We start from the raw sequence: 19,836 nt of genomic DNA on the forward strand, positions 1-19,836 counted from the left end.
TAAATAAACCCTCTTTATCGAGGTACCATTTGGGCGCAGACTGAGGGACATTTGAATTGAAAGAGAGCCTGTGTGTGTGTGTTATGCACGCACGGTGTTCATGTTTGTATGTTCGTGTGTGTCCATCCACTACCTGATGATGATAGCACGCTAACAAGGAGGCTTTTCCTCCACTGATGTTAACGGAAGGCTTGTGACTGTGCTGTGCGGTCACTGATGTTACCACAAGGCATGTCTTGGCCTCAAAGACGCTCTGTGCTTTCACCGCCGCATGCGCCGGTCTCGGTAGATGAAAGGCCATGTAATCCTCTGTGGAAGTATGCGGCCCGCTCTCCTCGCTTTCCTCTCCAGATGATGAGGATAGGGCTGAGCCTTCCCTTGGTATGCCCCGCAATGCAACGGAGGCCCCAAGGCTCTGTTCTGCAGCCGTTGCACTTCCGGGTGAAGGCCATGCATTTGACACAGTAATTGGATAAGTTGACTTAGTATAATGCTTTAATTTGATAACGCTAAGCCCCACCAGAGACCTAATACGGTCAATTGTGTATTTATGTGCCCTCCTGTGAGCGGCAAGAGACTTAGCCTAATCCATCGATTAGAGGTCAGTTCACCCACTTGAAAGTTGGAGATGAATTAATCCATTGGTTTTCGATAGAAATGTTTCTGCAGAGAGATTTTTTTCCCCTCTTTTTCCCTCAGAAAACCTCATCAAATGAATTGTTGTATTTGATGGGATTCGGTTAAATATGTTATTATTTTAGTAATCAGTGGTTATGTTATTTCAAGCTCTTACATGTGTGTCCTGATGAAAATAGCGTACTTTAAGCTACTCAAGAGTTAATTCTAAACAGAGAACTGAACAATGCTTGAGGAAATATGCAGCATGTGCTTTAGCCTGTATGTTCCATCTGTTATTAGCATGAAGCTAACTTTATCTTAGTCTAAGCTTAGTCTTAGCTCAGCTGCTAAGCTTAGTCTTTAATCAGAGTACCGTGGAGAGCTCTTGCCACTGTTGTGCATCTTTGTTGGTCAATACGCACTGTACTATCTATCAATTGAAGACAAACTCATATAAATAGACCCGGCGATGAAAACATTCACCAGTTAGTTAAAGCCTGACACTGTTGTTGACCCATAACACAAGTCAGCCATGACTGCCACATTCCACATTATTTGATCTCCAACCACTAACATCAACCCAGTCTGGTCCCAGTGCTGTTTATGTCTGTGGCTACTTTTAAGATAGCCTGGTTAAACAAAATGGAATGCTGCATTTACCATTGATCACAATTGAACACCGCATTCAGTCTCTGGTTTTAATCAGGCTAACTGTAAGAGCCCTATGGTCTCCCCGAGATTTATCAGTATGGCCAGGCCTGGCTAAAACATGCACATCAGTTTTAGGCGCATGAGAGGAAGAGGTTAATCGAATGGGTTATTGAAGCTTTTTATTGATACGTTCTCAAGGTCGCGTCTTCTTAACTCGCTGTATATCTCTGTGCTCTGGTACAGTGAAGAAAGGAAAGCACTTTGGCTAGTGACTGAAATGTTACGCTTGGTCTTTTCCCACTCATCACCCCACCATTCAGTCCACATAGTACCATAGTAGACGTCCTTGTGGGCCAAGCGTTTCTCTTCACGATATACTCAAGGTCAATCATAAGCTAAGTGGCCATCTACAGTAAAGGCCATTTAGAATTTGAAAGCATCCTGTTACTTAAGATGAGTGTTTGTGTGCTTGTGTTCAATTCTTACATGACCGAGGTCAATGGTAGGCTATACAAAGAAGGGTCTGTAAAATATGTTCTAACTCTCAGGGGTCTTGCCTGGTTAAATAGGTTGAATAAATAAACAATATTATACAACATTATAATAGAAGGACTTTTGTTGTGCTGCCTACAGTACTGAGGTCCATTGAGTGGAGGTATTAGAGATTGTTCTTGTGGGAAAATCAGATCCGGTGAAGAAGAGTGATCACTGTGGCCTTGTGTAATTACTTAGATGAACACTGGTATTTACCCAACCAACCTAATGGCTTCCACACCATTAATCTCATGAAGCCTGCCATGCCTAAATAAAGACTATCATTCACAACATCACGAGAGCTTGAGCCACTATGTTGTCCTATTTTGAGCAAAATGGGTGGCATCTGCAGTTGTGATGTTTTGAGTCTTTAGATGTACAGTATATTAGGTGATTGATTCTTTCCTCGGGGATGTTTGAGTCTGGAGTTCCTTGGCTTTATTCTCAAGACAAGCTAGTAGTCTAAAGGGTGTTTTTGCTCTTTTTGTATCTATTCACCAAAGCATGCAGTTATTTTGACTGACACGGTCAAGCCACCGTTTGGAGAAACATCCTTGTATTGAGATGTGTGGAGAGATGGAGGATAAGGTGCAGGTTTGCCGCAGTATGCTTTCTGGAAGTCAGGCAGTGGCTGCATCTAGTGCTATTCACCTCCAGCGTACCAGACTGACTTAGTCAACATGTGTTGAGTTTGGGTGTTATTAATTAACTCCAAACCATGCTGTATCACATCAGTATTGCCTTTTATATGTATTACTTTATAACATTTTATATGCTGTAGGTTTGTGTGGTCCTTTTTTAGCTCAGTTGGTAGAGCATGGCGCTTGTGATGCCAGGGTAGTGGGTTCGATTCCCGGGACCACCCATACGTAAAATGTATGCACGCATGACCGTAAAGTCGCTTTGGAGAAAAGTGTCTGCTAAAATAGGAATATATTATTAAATGTTATTATATATATTATTTTGCGTCAGCATAGTAATCATTGGTTAGCCTACTGGTCACATATCAGTTTGTGCTGTCTGGTCAGTTTGGCATGCCAATGACCATAGGAAGTCGGCTATACAGGACTAACTGATCTGGGACCAGACCATCGTCCTCTTTAGAGTAGTAAAGAATAGGGATGGTGTTTAATCCAAACCTACATCCCCCTAGCCATAGCCCTTGATCATGACTCTCAGTTCCATGACATTATGACTGTCATTGGATGAAGGAGTCTTATGAAAGGGGGAGTTTTGTTAAAAGCCACGGCGTTTCGGTCTGAACATTAACAAGCATCGCTTATGTACAGGTTTTGGAAACATAAGAACCTTATCTTTCATATCGACAATAAATAACTTTCAAAACAAAGGTTAAATTGATACACAGCTTTATAGGTTAGTATTCCCACACGGCCATATGTTACAGCTTGTGTTTACGAAACAGACGGAAAGACCGAGGGAGCGCTTAGCCATCTACATCTACGTGCTTTGAACACCTGTGGAACGGAAGAGGCAGCCAGAAATGGGTTGTCACTGAAAAATACTCGGCTGCAACTCGAGATACAACCCGGTTAAAACAGTGTACGGTAAGTGTAGATTTTGCATTTGTGATTTAAAAAAAATGTGATATGAAAGTAAAGGGCTTTATGTTTCTAGAACCGTGTTGCATTTGAGAATCGATTCACGTTTTGATGGAGAGAGTATTTGGATGCCCATCGCTACCTGAGCCAGTCTACCTCTGAAAAGAACATATAAGGTCCTTGGAACTTAATGAGTAATGGTAGGCTCCTTAAGAGTACATCTTGGGCTAGCTTAACCCCATTCCCTTGAGTAGCACAGTCAGGCTAGAATGGTGTCACAGACAAACATGCACCCCCAACATATCACGCCAACCCATTCCCTTGCTTAATGGAACATGACAGAGGCACATTATCACAGATCCCACTCATCATGTTACACATTCAATCTGGCCCCAAACAAAATGTTAAATGGCTGTTCCAGTTTGCGTTCCAGTGGACGATCACAGCTAACATGATTTTGCATAGTCTGACTGCTGTCTAGAGCAGTGGTTGAGAGCAGTGTAGCCCGGAGCGGGGTTAACCTGTGTGTGTGTTGGTAAATAAACGTCCCTATCTACACATATGGCGGCATTACCACCGCTCGTCTCAACATGCAAACAGCCCAAAGGGGGTAGTCTGTTGATAACTAAGTATAGGGAAGGTGAAAATATGCTATAAACACTTGATGTAGTTTCAAAAGGGGTATTCAGACATTAGCGTACCTCATTTAAAGCGTTCAGACATTCAGACATATGAAATGCATGGAAGTTGTGTATGTCTGAGCCAATAAGATGTGGTAAATAGTGTTTGAGGCCCTGAAGATTAGGGGGGCATTTTTACACACGACACACACACACACACACACACACACACACACACACACACACACACACACACACCATTGCATTTATCCCCATGATTATCTCCCCTGATTAGCGAGTGTCTGGGGAAGGAGAACACAGACCTCGGCAACGATGGCGGCAGAAACTGGTCACGTAATGCGCTCAACTAAGGACGATGTCATCAACCTCTCCTCTGTCCTCCCTCCGTCCACACATGTGTCAAAAGCCCTCCCGGATTAATGTACATTAATGTCCTGATGGCTGGGATTGTGGTAACTACCAAGGAGGAGAAGAGGAGAGCCCCCTCAACCCGCATTCCCCACCCACCACCACCCCCCATACCGCCCCTTTATCGACCCTGTCTCCCCTCCCTTCCTCTCCCCAGCAGCACCACCATCCACCCCCCACCCCCACCTTTCAGTGGAATGCTAGCCCGTTGGTGATGGTGAGGGGATGGTGGTAGTGGTAGTGGTGGTTGTAGTGGAGCCAGTCAGGTTGTGTGTGGGGTAAGTGTTATGCACACCGAGTGTGTTTCAGACATTGGAATCTGTCACTGAGCCACCATTGGTAGTGGAGTTAGCTAAGGGCCTCCTAATGAATGAAGATCATCTCACACACACACACACACACACACGTACACACACGACGCAACAACACACACACACACACACACACACACTCTAACTCACCCCTGGACATGTTATTAGTCTTCGCAATACAATGTCATGTCGTGGAAGTCAAAACAAACAAAGCCCGCGGGGATCGGACTCTGCTAGGAATGATAGGCTTGGTTGGATGGTTTATTTACTATAGACAAGCTAAGGTAATGCTCTGTGTTTCTGGGTGTCCATTTTGGATCCTGTCATGGCTATCGAACAATGTTGGGGGGCATGGGGTATTGAAAAAGTGGGGGAATCTCAATATTTCTTGGATTATGTATCTGTTCCTGTTGACTTCTGAGTCCATTTATCTTTTTATCCAAAAAGGACAATGGGACCAAATTGGTGGACACCTGCTCTAAAAATCAAATTACCTCACTTACATATTCCCCCAAAAATGGTGTGTGTGTGTGTGTGTGTGTGTGTGTGTGGGTGCAGTATGCGTAGAGGTGATGAACCTGCAACTTAAGTTGACGGATGACACTTCGGTCATATTCAATATAATTAGGTATTTCCGTTATTATGATAAATGGTTTTCATCAATTTTCTGGGACATGATTTATCCAGTAATGAACATATGTAGGCTTGACACACCAAGACATTTACGATCACTACACAAACTTTCCAGCTGATATTGTGTCCTCTAACCGGTTCAAATGTTGGCTTTCAGATCCCACAAACTCTAGAATTCCACATTTCTAGTTTTACCTCAATTAATCCTAACTTTCTCTGACCAAAATGCAGTTGGTATGTGCATGTTTAGTTTTACCTAAAATCATAATTTAGTAGGAAGCATCCGCTTCTGTCCCCTTTGGTCATGGTGCTACACCACTATGTGTTTAGCGTAATGTTATTTAGTGACAATAGTGACTAGTGAATGTTGGGCAGAGGGACTGTGATTGGCCAGGCTGGGAGTAGCTTCCTTCCCCTTCCTTCAGCCAGGACCCCTTTCAACTCCCCTTTCACCCTCTCCCAGTGTCTGCCCCCTCACAGTGGAGGGGGAAGAAGGAGAGGGTTCCCTCCCCTTCCCCTCCACTCCCCCCATTCTCCCCCTCTGCCTCGTAGGCGCCCTGATCGAGAGGCTCGTGGCGTTTGGTTTGTAGCAGTTATTCAGCTGAGACTGATTGTGATTGGGCAGATGGGCTGGAGTTTTCAGGCAGCCAGGCTCTCTCCCTTGTTGCCCGCCTGAAAAGAGCTCAGTCAGAAACATTCTCAAGCCGAGCCCGCCTCCCACTCACGTCCCTGGTCCCCCTCCCCTCACTGCTGTACCATCCCCCCCCATCCCCCCCTACTAATCCCCATCTCCCCGAGGAAAGTCACCTTTCAGAGCAGCAGCCATCTCAACCCTTCCTACACCCCCCCAACACGTTAAAGTGTAGTTGAGCAGGAGAAAACCCTGAGGCACAGAAGGAGGAGGGACCTCGAGAGCGAGAGAGAGAGAGAGAGAGAGAGAAACACACGGTGTGAGAGCGACAGACTATGTAACGCGAGTGTGAGCGAGAGAGGGATAGAGAGAGAGGAGAAAGAGGGAGAAATAGCTGTTGGAGAGGCAGAGTGAGTGCATGTTGTCAGAGGGAGAGAGAGAGAGAGAGAGAGAGAGAGAGAGAGAGAGGGGGGAGGACAGGCAGAGATTGTGTGTAGAGCAAGTAGAGAGAGAGAAAGAGGGGGAGGGCAATAGGAAAGAGAGCTGCTCAGCTAGAGAGAGAGAGAGAGAGCGAACGCTTGTTCTTACAGGTGCAGTTGTCACACCGAGCAGAGGGTATGGTTGTGGATGTAAACTTTATCGTGGGTGGGATAGTGGTTTGAGCAGCTGCTGTGCAGTGCAGGTGCAGCAGCAGGATTAAGTTTAACTGAAGACAGAACACCAGGATGCAGCACCTCAGGCAGGGTAAGGAGAACTCGCAGACGCTCATAACACCACCACTCTTTTCCCTTTAAGACAGGAGATGTCCCTTTAAGAGTGGAGATGTTCTTTAAGAGTGGAGATGTCCCTTTAAAACAGGAGATGTTTTAAGACAAGAGATGTCCTTTAAGAGTGGAGATGTCCCTTTAAAACAGGAGATGTCCCTTTAAAAGGGAGATGTACGTTTAAGAGTGCAGATGTCCCTTGAAGACAGGGGAATTCAGCAGCAGATTTTTCTCAGATTGTGTGGGCTGGTGCATAGGCTTTAGACCAATAATAGTAGGTATTATGTTGGGCCGAAAGGTGTTGTGTTCGTTGTCACTTCATGTTGCTGAATTTCAGCCAGATGTTGGTGCAAGAATCGCAAAGTTAAATACAGTGTAATGTTGTGTGTAGTAGACGTTGATTGTAGCGTGTCAGCATTTTGGCCGGGTGTGTGTCCTTTAAATCAGGGTAGCTGTGTTTATCCAACTGGTTCAACGAGCGTGTAGCTAATTAGTTCACTTCTTATTTAGGGAATTAGGTACTTGAAGGTGCAGGAGATGACTCCTGATTTGCAGGATCCCTTTATTAGCGAGTGCAGGGAAAAAGGAAAAGCACCATTGTGTGCGTTGCTAGTGGCAACGGACGGAGGCCAGCCCTGTAAGGCTTTAATGTGATTGATAACAGAGGAAATATGTGCCCAATCGTCAAGGAGAGGTAAACACTATTGGGAGGGGTGTGGGGGGGAGGAATGTATTTGGCTTTAATATTAAAGATTGGTATGTTGCCAGCAGTGACTGTAATCCGCCATAGAAACAGCAATGGTGGGGTATGGATTGTGCCTTGCTGGGACTGGTGTGTGTTCACATCAAGTAACAGCAAGCTTGGGTGCCCCTGGTCTCCACCTGTTCTGTGTGTGTGTGTTGTGGATGGATGGATGGATGGATGTGGCCAGGTCCATTGTACTGCTGTGGGGCTCAGATCTAACCCCATTCCTCCATGACAGGTGAGGAAAGAGCTTAGCTATCTACCTCCATACTGTATGTCAGCCCCACAGCAGTCACTGTATAGGGGGTGACAGTACTGCATACACACCCTATTAACAGAACCCTTAGCTGTCACTCAAACACCACTGATTTGAATGACGGTCATTTCTGTCTTGTTTGATTATTTGGCGTAAACAACGAGGGACAGAAACACATAAACATGAAACACAGGACATGGGACATGACAACATACAGGACCATAGGAATGACAACACAGGACCATGGGACATGACAACACAGGACCATAGGACATGACAACACAGGACCATGGGACATGATCAACACAGTGACCATGGGACATGACAACACAGGACCATAGGACATGACAACACAGGACATGGGACATGACAACACAGGACCATAGGACATGACAACACAGGACCATGGGACATGACAACACAGGACATAGGACATGACAACACAGAACCATGGGACATGACAACACAGGACCATAGGACATGACAAACAGGACCATAGGACATGACAACACAGGACCATGGGACATGACAACACAGGACCATGGGACATGACAACACAGGACATAGGAATGGCAACACAACATGGAACATGACAACACAGGACCAGGAATGACAACACAGGACCATGGGACATGACAACACAGGACCATAGGCATGACAACACATGACTCATGGAACATGACAACACAGGACCATGGGACATGACAAACAGGACCATAGGAAATGGAACACATGACATGGAAACATGACAACACAGGACCATAGGACACATGACAACATGTTTGTTGGTTTATTTTTTCCTGTCAAACTGTGTTATTCCGACCTCCAAAACAAAACACACTTGCATTGCAGTTAGATATGTAATAGCATTGCAGTATGTTATTTTAACAACCATTTTTGAATCAAGGGAGGCTATGATTGTCTATAATTATTCACTGTAATGTTATATGATTAGGCTATGTTGCCTCGCAAGGCAGTGCTATAGTTAAGTCAGGTGAGATGCCCCCCAAGGCATTGATATTTTTTATAGGCAGCCTGGGCCAACTTCTGCCCAGTGAAAGTTACACTGGGCAGATGTGTTGCTGGTGATGCCCAGTTTGAGGCCAGGGCTCTGAAACATACCTGGGGATTATTTAAGAGGATTGGGAAGTGGAGAGATTTGATTTTATGGAATGTAAAAGCATATGAGCATGTTGTCCCCGCGATGAATGAAAACATTTTCTGAGATGATCTTTTTTTCCCTCATTCATTCCCGTACAGAGTTTGATGTTAATGTATACATTTATTTCAATGTCATTAGTGTACATGTGACTATATGGAAGCAGTTTAAAGTGTTGTTTGTGTAACAAAAGTATGTGGATTACTGGATTAAGGTTGTGTAAATGCCCATCTGTATGATCCACTAAGAGTATATTTTCAGATGAAACAATATGAATGTTGAAAGATTTTAGTGGAAGTACTAAATGTTGTCATGCCAGTCCAACCAGTGGTATGGTGTGGCACAACATATTATCCACTCACAAGTCCTGCCAACCACTTTGTATGTAATCCAAATGTTCTAATAGACAGTTAATTTGTTGACAGACAAATGCCACGACAGTAAGCCTACAGGGACTCACAACCAGTTACTGCCATCCCCTCATCAAATATTATGCTTTAGTCTCTCTCGGCCCCCCCCCCGGCCCGTCCCCCCCCCCCCCCCTCCATTCATCGACCCAGCTAGCATATTGGGTCTAGGTCAAAATGAATTATGAGGAATGTTAGCCTGTTCAATGGCCAGCCCCAGTGTTCCAGCATGGGAGCATTTCCACCTCTTATTTGCAGCAGACCCCGTTTTCATGTGGGAAAAGGACCCAATTCCCAGAGGCCAGTCTATTCTCTTGCATGTCAGCACTGGGGTTGGAACCCTCACACACAAAAACACACACACTTAAATTGGCATGCACACACACGCACACGCACACACACACACACACACAGTTGGGAGACCCAGAGGCGCCCATAAAGCAGTAATGATGTGAACGTGTGAGGCCTGAGTTCCCCCCTCTCTAACCTGGCCCCTGTTTAGACAGTCTGTACTGCTGCTGCGAGACCACTCAATAATTAAGAGCAGCAGTGAATGCATTCTCCATAGCTCCGCTACACATTATTTAGCTAAGAACAGCACGGGAAAAAGTCTAAAAACAGTAGAGGTTTCGGAGGGTTCTTCCGACATGGGACAAGCCAGTATGAGCCTGTTTCAAGGCCTAAGTCTGTCTAAGCGTTGCCCTGTTGAAATGGGGCAAGGCAAAATGCCTTGTCTCTGATGGATAAGCTCGGTCTTTTGGAGATTAGCAAGATTTCAGCTTGGCAGCTATGTAGGCTATATGAATGGATTTGTTCTACAGCTGCAACGACTTGATTTCGATGACACAACATAGTTTAAAATGTGAAAGAATATAAATGTGAAAGATGTTATATCCTTGTCATGTTTTTGGCTGACTGCCTCTGAATCAGTGTCCCACTCAAAAGCAATATTAAAGTTAATAAACAATTTATTGGCAATAAAAGGGTTATGGGTAGTAATGGATGGTGGTGGTGGAATTGATTACTCCTTGGCCTTTAGAGACAAAGTACAGTATTATTAAATTATGTATTAAAAACATTCTTGTGGGTTAAAACGGCTGGGTTTGCTCCATGGGTCTTCAAGGTGAAAATGTTAGCAGGACATTTTTCCAGTCGCTAACTGCTAAATTGCTAGGTTTGCTAATCAGGTTTGGCTCACAAAATAAAGATGGATTAATTTTATAGAGTCTTTGTGCAATGACAGATTCTTGGAAACACAGGCTTGTTGTGCCTCTTTAAGTATAACCTTAATTTAATTGTGTTGGCAATCTATCTCTTTGATAATGTGTCACTAAGGATTAAGTTTAAGAGATAAAACAGAATAAAACTTATTTGGAAACAACCCACATTGGATTTAGTTTTAAGACTTTTAAGACTAGTTTTAAGCAGTAGGCTTTAGCAGTAACGGGGTAGATAACTTCACATGCAAACTCTTTATGAGAAGATTGAGTGGTGTCATTTGAGAGTTGTTTGGCATCGAAGTTTACTTTAAAAGTTGATTCACAAAATTGTAGATGAGAAAAGCTAAACATGAAGGTATATTTCAGCCTCACAGTAAATCAAGGGCATGGTTCAAGAAAAGGACAGGATATGTGACAGGCATCTACTTGAGAAGAAAATACTTTATTGTTAAAACCTAGAAACATAAGCTTTCATCATGATTTAAAAGACAGTTCTAAACCATTCTAGTAAATCTGGATTTATCTTTTCACACGTTTTAAAGATACCCTTTTCAGGAAACAAAACCATTTATGAGTTTGTTGGGGAATTAACTGAGGTATGTATAAGCCTCAGTTGGAGTGTGATGTAGGATCAGGTCCCCCCTGTCCATGTAATCTTATTCATTGTGATATAAAAAGAGTAAACTGATCCTAAATCAGCACTTTGAGTTAATACAGCTCCATGCTTCAGATTGAGGTTAAACGAGCCTGGGGAATGTAACACAAACGTCAGCTCCCCTCATCCCAATCGGAAATCACAGGATAATGGTGGGAGAAACAAGCAGACCTCATCCACTTGCTGTTTTTTTATTTGGCTAGTGTGGTCAAAAAAAACTGGTTTGGGAGGGTATAGAGACAAGAAGGTGGGGGGGGGAATGTAAGGGTGTAGGGGAAAAAAAATCAGGGAGACCTGGGACCCTTGAGAGAATGAGAGTCCAGTGGTTACCGTACCTTTGTGTTATTGTAGAGGAATGACTTGTTTGTCTGCTGCTGTAAAAGGGAAAGTGTGTGGCCTCTGAAAGATGGTAGATGGCTTGCATTCACAATGAGTGAAAAGGGACCAGGGGGTGGGCATTTTAAAACTAGCCTGGATGAGTCAGCAGTAAACAGCCATAATGGGGTAGGGAGGGTGTGTGGGTGTGTGTGTGTGTGGGGGGGGTGTGTGTGTGTGTGTGTGTGTGTGTGTGTGTGTGTGTGTGTGTGTGTGTGTGTGTGTGTGTGTGTGTGTGTGTGTGTGTGTGTGTGTGTGTGTGTGTGTGTGTGTGCGTGTGTGTGTTGTGAGGCTTAAGAGTGAGTCCCCCCATATTCAGAGGCAGTCAGTGCATTTGAAAGGCCTGCTGCAGAGCGAATGAAAAGTTGTGATGGGGTGTACGTGCTGGACAGTGTGAATAACACCGGCTCCATGGGGAAAGGAATGGACAGATAAAGACAATTATAGGAGTGGATACACACATGATGAAATGTGGAGCGGAGTGTTGCCCGACTGACTGGTTGATAAAGATGGTGTGTGTGTGTGTTTGTGTGCATGTGCATGAATAGGGGAATAAGGCATCCATGCACGTTTGTGTTGGTTCAACATTGAACACCTGCAGTGGTTTGTGACTGATGATTTACAATCTCATTCATCGTGCCGCAGCCGACTGTCTGTATTCTGTCTGTGAGCGGTTTGAGATGGTGGGCATCGGAGGCCATTTCAGAGCACACCTGTTCTGTCGGAGTGTTAGGCGTGGCCGGAGGTGGAATGGCTGACTGTGGGCTGATGTGGGTTTGAAACAATCGAGTAGCGGAATGCCCAATGAGAAAACTTTTAGAGGAGATGAGGGGAGGTGGGGGGATCCTTGTACTAGGAATATCTCTAAACCCTGGCAGACACAAGGGCTTCGGAGTTGGGAATTATGCCATAGCTGTATTGGACAGAGAATTAGGGGTTTGTGTGACTGTTATGATCAGTCTGATGGGTAATAGGAGGTAAAATATCCTTGGTTTTTTATTGTGTGGAAATGAATGTGTTGTAATTTCAGAAGACAAGCCAATTGGCAAAGCATATAATATGTGAAACAACATTCATTAGATATTTTTCTACTGTATTTTGTAAAATATGTTTCTGCCCTCTGAAAAGATTCATGCTTCGCTCATTGGCTATTTTCTATCAAGGCTGCTCATAATTTATAAAGTGTTAAAAGTTAAAGATGGAGCATTCTTCTTATTCAAAACGATGTTGGTAGTGTATAGCCTCAAATGATAGATACGGAGGTGTTTTTTTGTGTGATTTAAAGAAAACGCATGTTTATGTTTCATTATTGATGTGCATGCGGTGGTAACACTCACTGGGCCCTCTGACCCCCTCCGCTCATGGGTGTGTGAGGTGATAACATATGGTCCAGTCTCGGGCTGTTCTCCCCGCGTAGCCCAGGTTGAGAGGGTACCGAGGTAGACCCCAGATGTGGGTGGTGTGTATAGTATCTCGTGTAGGCAAGGGGGAATGTTTTTAGGGACATGGCATTGAAATATAGAAAGAGATGCACGCGCACACACACACACACGCACGCACGCACGCACGCACGCACGCACGCACGCACGCACGCACGCACGCACGACACACACACACACACACACACACACACACACACACACACACACAACACACACACACACACACACACACACAACACACACACACACACACACACACACACACACACACACACAAGGGGGAAGACCATCATTGCTTTCTAATGGATGCTATAATTTAACAAATGCCTGAACAAACTCATTGGCCTGATCGCATGGAGGGAAATTTGGCATTGGAATCACAGAGAGGGTTGCATAAACCGTGGGGTTAAGGGAATGACGTGTAGGAACGGAAAAGAGGCAACCGGCAAGGGTTTAACACACAAGCAGACACATGTTTAGTCACACACGCGCATTACACACACCAGATTAGTGCATTTGGTAGTTAAAACTCAGCGTGGAGCTAGCAGGGTAATGCGTAAATGCATGGGACCATCATCCTCCAAATATTATGATTCATCCACTTCACTCAGTTAATTTGTTGTCAGATCGAGATAATGTATGGTTTAGATGTCCGTTTGCATGTAATTTATTAACACTATCGGAGGGCTATTTTATTCAGGGCATCCTTTTCCCCAGAGTGGTGTGTTTAGAGGTAGTGTGAGAGCTGGCATTGCAGGAGAAGACTATTCATCATTATGTAGTGGATGGTGATGATTTGCTGTTTTAGCCAAATCCTTACAGATGATATTTGTAGCGCGCATAACCATGGCTCGATGGTGGTAGTGATGGTTGCAGGAAATGTGTTGTTTTAAGAGTAGCCATAGGAGTACAGACCCCTGGAGAAATTAGTGTTAAGTGCCTTGTCAAGGGCACATCAACAGATTTTTCACCTTGTCTGCTTGGGTATTCGAAACAGACGGACGGCCAGTGCTCTAAAGTGGCTACTAAATAGCAGATGTATTATTGTTAAGATGGAGGTGTGGCAATGGTTTTTATAGGACAGAGAGGTAGGGTTGGCTTGCAAGAATGATTGTGTAGTTGGAATAGAGAGTAAACAAATTATGAGTAAGGAAAACTTTTTTTCCTTGTATATTCCTTGCTTTCCTCACAGGCAAACTTAGACTTGACAAAATAAACCAGACAACATCACACAAGGGACAATGGTTGACAATGGAACAATCATAAGGATAAAAGAAAAAACACAAAGAGGCCCCACAATGCAGTTAAAGGGTTGGGGGGAACGTAGCTCAGGTTGGAAACAACATCTCCCGGAGAATGATTGATCCTCCCTCCCTTCGCCAGACTCATGTTTTTTGCACGTGGGAGGAGAACGCACCAGCGCCATTGACAAAATAACTCGAAAACAATCTAGAGATGGTGAAGATTGGGTAGCCTGGAGAATGTGGGAGAAATGTTTGGGGAAACAGGGTTGATTTGATCTGTATTCATACACACACCTTTCCCGCATCGCTTGGATTATTCTAGGCTTTCAAATGAAACCCAAAGGAAGTGATGTTGTTGTGTGAATGATAAAAATCAATGAGGAAAATAAAAATTGTGTGTGTGGGTGGGTGGACAACTGACAGCGATTAGATCAGAACTAGATGTGACAGATCTAGTTGAGAAACATATGGAGGATTGATAAGGTAAATATCTGGTCCCATAGGAATAATCAAATGTTGCTTTTGGCATAACGATATAGTAGAATATTGTACCCTAGCCAAGGGCGAGAGATGGGATGGCAGTGGGATATGGGATGGTTGGGGGGCCTCCTTGACTGCCCTGCCTGTGGTGTAGCCTGGGGGCAGAGCCTGGCCCTCCCGTTTTTGGCCCATTGCCCTCTCGCTGGGCTAGCAGCTTGTGCGAGGCGGGGGTAAGCAGCGGGGCGAGGGGGCTAGAGGTGGTTGGGCCTGCTACTAAGCGGGATAGTAGGCGGCCCGGCCTCCACTGGCCCAACTGCCTCGATGTTGTGGGGAGACTGTGGGCACGGACTGAGCACTGCGGTGAAGAAGGATTCCAGGTCACTGGGAACTGCGTAGAGGCGAGCGGAGGTGAACCCCGATCTGCTGCCCACTGCTGCATTGGAATGCACTGCTTCCCAAGCTCCCTGACTGTTAAAAAGAGAGGGAAAAGCAGGATGAAGGGATGGAGGGAGGAGGGTTTGGATGAGGGGGTCAATTAATATTGAGATGAAAAGCAAAAGACATGGTAATGTGGACAGTAGCAGTCTGAGCAATAGTTTTTCGCCTGTGTTCGATCAAACATGGGATCAGAGCATTGGATAATCTTGAGTAATCCATATATATAATTTAATTAGAAAAATGGCAATAATTTTAGTAAGTGGTATGCTAGTGTGGATATGGGACCAGAGCCTTATATTTATAACCACCATCACAACTCAAGGAGGATGAGTTTGATATTCCGAGAATGTTTGTCTTAAAGCGTGTAGGATGACTCTCATTCTGTATCCTTTGATATGTAGGTTTAGACAGCTGGTATGGACAGGGTATAGCCGTCACAGAGAAACAGATCAGCAGAATGGGAAGACTAGGATCAAATAGCAAATGGGCTATTATCAGGAGTTATTCCCACCCCTTACTTACTTGAATACATTCAAATACATCCTCCACATTCTCAGGGCTGAAATTGGAGTAAATGTTGCCATGTTGAGATATTGTTTTGATACCGTTAAGAATGTAAAACGTAATTAAGAATGTCAAATGGTCATGGCAATGATTTTTCAAAGGAGGCTAAGGCCGTAACAAAAAAAAAAAATAAAAGAAAATTTTTAAAGTTCAAAATCAAAACAGTGCTAAAAATTGATAACATGAAATGAGCCAAATATATTTGTGGAAAGTTAAAACACGGGAATAAATAAAGTAATGATAATTGGTATATACAAAAAAGTAAGTGCAGGGGTATGAGGTAATTGAGGTAGATATGCACATATGGGTAGGGGGTAAGGTTTACTAGGCAACAGGATGAGGATAATAAACAGTAGAGCAGGGATGTGATGAGTTGAGTTAGGAAAAAGAGTAGATGTGGTGATGAGTTAAGACAGGACAAGTACACTACACACACACAAACGGAATGGTATAATAGGATTGCGCAACTGGAGTAGTATGCTGCCGTGTGTTTCAGGTGCAGCGTGTAGGATCACATGGGCACAGATTGCTCACGGCTCAGGCACGTAACCGTGTGTGTGCACGTTTGTGTTTGGGTGTGTGTTTTAATAGGGCAGCTCAACCTCTGCTGAGATTCACTGCATCAACCTCCTGTCAGATTCACCCGCATCATTGTTTTCAATCAGTAGCAGTTGGATTACAAACAAATCAGAACTTTTTTTAGTAGCGTCAGCAAGTAGTGTCTACAAACTGCTAATTCAGTGGGGATTCCCCATCCAATTCATCTATATAGCTACTACTCTGTAGTGTTTTTACACAGGACCTTCCCCAGGTAAGTCAAAGAAAAAAATTAATTTCTCTCCCATGAGGAGGAGGATAAGGAAAGTCAAAGAAGTAACACGGAAAGGTAGACCTATCAATTAGTTTGTGTTTTTACTGATATAATTTTGGTTATGAATTATTAGTGAGTAAAACCGAATAAAATAAACAGAATTTCCTAAAATTGATAATGGAATTGAATTGAATTGGCTACATGGGAAATCCTAGTAGTCACAAACAAAGTTAAGACAATTTGGACAGTATATACAGTAGAGTAGAGTTAGTACAGTGAAGAAAAATAGAGATAGTAAGTAAGTAAGTATAAACATAGATTTCAGTACAGTACACAGTAGAGCACACTAGAGTTGAATACACTAATGTACAAGTACTGAACTATACTCTACTTTACGTACTCTTCTGTACTCTGTCTTTACTGCCTTCTGTACCGTACTCTACTGGTACTGTACTTTGAGTGTCCAAACATTGTGAAACATAGAGTGATTGGAGATTTGGTGATGACCTACCAAATTTTTTGTTTGGGGGCAGAGCTCATTAAATAATAGCAGTGTGTAGAATAATAACCAAATATGCAAAGAAAGATATTGCATATTTATGCATTTGTGTAGCCTACCTATTTAGGATAATACATGAATAGAATGAATATTATGCATTTTGTGAGTAAGATTAGGGACCCATGATGAAATTATAAATTCACTACGGCGTAAATCCACTTCACTTAGTAGTTAACAACCAAAATAGACTTTTTCAAAGTAATGTGTAGTCCTATCTGACACCTCACTTCTTTCTGCAGACGGTTGAATTTAACTTTGATAGATATGTAACAATTTTTTGGAAAACGTGGACACATAGAAAACGAGGGAGATTTTACCAAATATTTTACCAAATTGATGCACAGTTCAGTAAAGTGGTTTGTAAAATGTTAGTGGAAATTTTAAAAGTAGTGGATAACGTTATGGTTTGTAAACGTTTGAAATTCATGCTTTTTGTTGGTATAATTTTAAATGAAAAATCGGAGTCTCAGCAGCAATAACGAAGATGTGAAATTGCCCATTACATTTGAGAATTATTTTGTGGGATAACAATGGTGGTGGTGGGAATGAAACCACAGATTACAGTACCTCTTCTTGTATTTGCTTAGATATGTTGAAATGGAAGATGTGGCTAGAGGAGTTGTTTGTCTGTTGGTCCAGACAGGTAGTACAGAAAGGAATGCAAAGCGATTTCGGGGTCTAACAATGTGATGTTGAGATGGTGGCATTGAAACCACAGCATTAAATTCCTTTGTAGTTTCAAACATGTTACAGTATGTTGCTAATATGGAAGTTAGAGAAAATAAAGGCAGTGATACCTTGGGAAAAGCTAAAGTATCGTTATCAGTGACAATGAGAAGATGCTCATTAGCAAAATGAGAGTGGGGGTTGTTGTTGAACAGTTTTCATAGAAAGAACACTAGGATGATGAGAGGATGTTTATGGTTGTTAATGTGGGAATGCTTTTCATGTTTTTTTTTGTGTGTATTTTTATCAAGGGCAGGTAGTGTGTTTGTTTAGTGTGTAGTGTTAGTTGCTGACCTCTATACCTCTTGTGAGGTTGGTAAACCACAGTGCTGTTTGGCAGAAAACAGTGATGGAGAGAGTGTCAAAATGAAAAGTGATAGAATTCACTTGGTTGTTTGCTCTCCCTCTCCTCCTCTTTTCTCTCCTTTCCTCTTCCCCTCTCCTTCCCTCTCCCTCCTTCCCCCCCCCCTCTCTCTCCCCTGTCTCTTTCTTTGTTCAGGAGAAGGGCCGGTCGCCTGCAGAGGGAAGTCGAACGAAGCAAAAGGAAGGAACAATGTAGCTGTTGATTGCTCTGTTAAACACACACACACACACACACATACACACACACATACAGACACATTATTATTCTCAAACCCACAGCTCACACGCTGCCAGTCCTGCTCGGTATGACCAAGGTACTGCACTGCTAACTTTCCTCAACCCAAAACATATATTTACATTGGGTTTGCAGCACTTTTCTGGGGTGGCAACTGGTAGGTCTTGCTCCCATCGCTAGATGGTATTATCAACACACATTAGTGCAGCGTAGATTTAGGGTTGATGTAAATGTTAGAACACAGACACACACACACACACACAGTGGTTGTATAACAAGGGGGGAAAGGGTCAGGGGGCAGTCGGTGAGGACAGAGAGGGCGTGAGGTGAGGGAGAGAGAGGGGATGACATTGTGACAGAACAGATACAGTGAAACGAACAGGCTTGGACTCAGCTGTAGAACTTTAGAACTACAGTAAAATACAGCCCCAAATAATAAAAGAAAGAATAAAGCAGACTGAGATTTACATACTCTAGATAGCCATATCTACAATGTACTCGCAGTGGAGGGTTAAGTTCAGGCTCTAGAAGTCCTCCTGAGGAATACACATAACATTAACACACAATAAGATATGGAATGAAAACACACAATATGAAAAGTGGGTAGATAGCAATACAAGACAGCATACTGTACATATCTTTGTATAGATGGTCTGTGTGGCTCAGTTGGTAGAGCACTGGTGCTGGTAACGAGCCAGGGGTGTGGGTCGTTGCACGGGGACCAGTATGAAAATGTATGCACCCTTACTGCTGTAAATTGCTCTGGATAAAAAATCTGCAAATGAGATAGAAGATTGTAAGAGGATGTTGAAGACACAATGAGACAGTGATGTTTACATGGAGTCTTTGGAAAACACTTGGATGTTTTGTTTGTGATGTGGAGGAACGACCTACAAGGTAAGATTCCGATGAGGGTATGTGTAGCCATCTACAAGGTATGACAAATCAGACCGAGAGTCACATTGTTTTAACACAGTGCAGGCCTCACGGTTGAGGCTCACTTGTAGCAAGTTTATACAGTCACAGCACAAGAGAAGGACGTTCAATAGCTATCTCAGGCTCCATTGGGAAACTCTGTGTGTCAGCACCTCATACTGTAGTCAGTCAGACTAAGAGAATGACTCAGCCTCTGACCTCAGTGGAAGAGCTAGGGGGAAGATATCTACTGCCTGGCAGTGTGAGGCTTCTTCTTCTGAGTAATGCTTAAGTCATGAGAGGGATGAAAGTGCTAATTACAACTCAGGGTGTGTAGGTATGTGAGGAAAGGGGTGAAGGAGGGAGGAGTTATTGTGCAGACAGGAGGAAGGGAAGGAGTGGTAAAAGAAGAATGTGGGGTGTGTGTGTGGTCGAGTCCATTTGAAATGGGAACCTCCTGGAGTCCCCCCTTCACACACATGCCTGGAATAT

Source organism: Coregonus clupeaformis, unplaced genomic scaffold, assembly GCF_020615455.1.
Source record: "Coregonus clupeaformis isolate EN_2021a unplaced genomic scaffold, ASM2061545v1 scaf0557, whole genome shotgun sequence".
Taxonomy (NCBI): domain Eukaryota; kingdom Metazoa; phylum Chordata; class Actinopteri; order Salmoniformes; family Salmonidae; genus Coregonus; species Coregonus clupeaformis.